This window comes from Sapajus apella, unplaced genomic scaffold (assembly GCF_009761245.1).
Source record: "Sapajus apella isolate SASKATOON/1434 unplaced genomic scaffold, GSC_monkey_1.0 scaffold43, whole genome shotgun sequence".
NCBI lineage: Eukaryota > Metazoa > Chordata > Mammalia > Primates > Cebidae > Sapajus > Sapajus apella.
In genome coordinates this window covers 2,449,175-2,451,597 of record NW_022436983.1, presented here as the reverse complement: position 1 = coordinate 2,451,597, position 2,423 = coordinate 2,449,175, and the positions used below count along the sequence as shown (strand labels likewise).

The following is a 2,423-nucleotide window of genomic DNA, read 5'->3' as shown; positions in this document are numbered from 1 at the left end:
CTCAAAAAAAAAAAAAAAAAAAAAAAAAAAAAAAAAAAAAAAAAAAAAAAAGCAAAAGAAAAATTGAGTCATGAACTAAAATGGCCACATGCACTACTGTCATGAATTTCTGTCTACACATTATAGAAACAATGAGACTCTTAGCTCTTGATTAGCTTATAAAGTTCCTAATTAAACAGAAATGGGAAAATACATTTACTTTTGTTTATTTATAAGCAAACAGCTTTTGATGATAAAGCTAAGTACTTTTTTGGCATGCACTGCATGATCTTTATAAACCTAGGCTTACCATCTACTGCCATAAAGAACTGGGATTGACTGTTTTTACAAACTCTCCAGAATTAACATATTTAATAATGGAGGGTTTCCCTCTTCAAGACAGGAGAATTCATCAAATAATTGTACCACTGAAATGACACAATTGAAACTTTTTTGGGGGGACAGGATGCTCTTGAGGTGTATGAAGGAGGTTGAACTTTATAATCAGCCAAGTCATCTGGGGCAAAACTGATGATTAAGAGAGAAGCCTGGCCAGGTGCGGTGGTTCATGCCTGTAATTCCAGCACTGTGGGAGGCTGAGGTGGGTGGATCACCTGAGGTTAGGAGTTCAAGACCAGACTGGCCAACATGGTGAAACCCCATCTCTACTAAAAATACAAAACATTAGTGGAGCGTGGTGGCATGTGCCTGTAATCCCAGCTACTCTGGAGGCTGAGGCAGGAGAACCGCTTGAACCTGGAAGGCAGAGGTTGCAGTGAGCCAAGATTGCGCCAACGCACTCCAGCCTGTGTGACAGAGTGAAATTCCGTTCAAAAAAAAAGAGTGAAGCCTGAATGAAATTGGGCATGTCCCGACCCGTCCAGACCTCCTTGGTTACTTAACAAAGGGTGTCACTACCCACTAGCCTGACAACTGACTTTATAAAAATGTCTCTTTATAATTCAAACACACTTTGTTTCCTCTGCTTTCAGCATAATACAGTTTGGCTTCATCCCCACCCAAATCTCATCTTGGGTTGTAGTTAACATAATCCCCCACCTGTCATGGGAGGGACCCAGTGGGAGGTAATTGAATCATGGGGGCAGTTACCCTCATGCTGTTCTCATGATAGTGAGTGAGTTCTCATGAGATCTGATGGTTTTATAAGGGGCTTTCCCTCCCCTTTATTCTTCACTTCTCTTTGCCGCTGCCATGTGAAGAAGGACATGTTTGCTTCCCCTTCTGCCGTGATTGTGAGTTTCCTGAGGCCCTCCCAGCCATGCTGAACTGAGTCAATTAAACCTCTTTCCTTTATAAATTACTCAGTCTTGGGTATGTCTTTATTAGCAGCATGACAATGGACACAACACAACCACACCTAATTCACCCCTAGTCAGGTCACTTCCAAACCTTCTGTTACATGTGCTCTGAATGAAAAGACCCTCTAAACAGGCTTTGTGTGAGAAGCAAGGCTGTTTATTCACCCGGGTGCAAGTGGGCGGAGTCCAAAAAGAGAGTCAGTGGAGGATGATGGGATAGGAGTTGGTTTTATAGGTTTGGGGTAGGCAGTGGAAAATTACAGAAGTTACAGTTCAGAGTAGTTTTTCAAGCTGGGAGGGGGCCATAGGGTCTGGTGTCACGAGGTTGGCCTATCAGTTGAGCAAGGTCAGTTACAAAGTTCAGTTGCCTTATCAGTTGAGGCAGGAATAAGGAACAATAGAAGAATGTCTCAAAGTTAATTAGGCACCACAGGGGTTGGCCATTCTCCTTTTGTGGTTTTCTAATTACTTCAGACTTTCTATTTGCAGGAACTCATCTGGAGGTGTACGTGCAGGTCACAGAGGTTACCACGCAGTCCATGGTGCAGTCAGTTGGCCTAAAAGACTTTACACCTTCCACCAGCTCCTTCTCACTGCACCATCTCCCTGCAATGACCTTTCTGGGCTCCCTCCATGCCCTCTATAACCTGTGGCAGAATCATCCTCTCACACACCAGGTCCTGCCACTCTCCTGCTGAGTAACCTCCCTGGCCCCCATCACCATTGCCAGCATCCAGACAAGTTCCATGACGCTCCTGCCATCTGGTCCACAGCTCCAGTGGACAGGTGAGGCTGGACCTCATAAGCTTTCTTCCAGTTCCTTAAACTTGCTAAGGTTTTGCCTTTCCAGAACTGTTGCAAACACTGCCCCCTTAGCCTGGGATCCTCTTCCTCTGCTGTGAAAATAGGTAATTTAAAATCTAGGTGGGATGCAGTGGCTCATACCTGTCATCTCAGTACTTTGGAAGGCCAAGGCGGAAGGATTGCTTGAGCCCAGGAGTTTGAGACCAGCCTGGGCAACATGGGGAGACCCCATCCTAAAAAAAAACAAAAAAAACTAAGCTGTTGGAATTTTAAAATATTTTGAGCCTTAAGGGAATGTGATTATGGGACAGTAATCAGGCA

The 2,423-nt window shown here is 44.2% G+C and overlaps 1 long non-coding RNA gene across 1 annotated transcript in view; it reads right to left on the bottom strand.

Moving 5' to 3' along the window:
* Positions 1-1,530: 1,530 nt before the first annotated feature.
* Positions 1,531-2,423, bottom strand: part of LOC116566237 — a 2,877-nt gene continuing 1,984 nt past the window's right edge. Inside the window, exon 2 of the long non-coding RNA XR_004275811.1 lies at positions 1,531-2,194. This is a non-coding gene — a long non-coding RNA (uncharacterized LOC116566237). The remainder of the gene's footprint in view (positions 2,195-2,423) is intronic.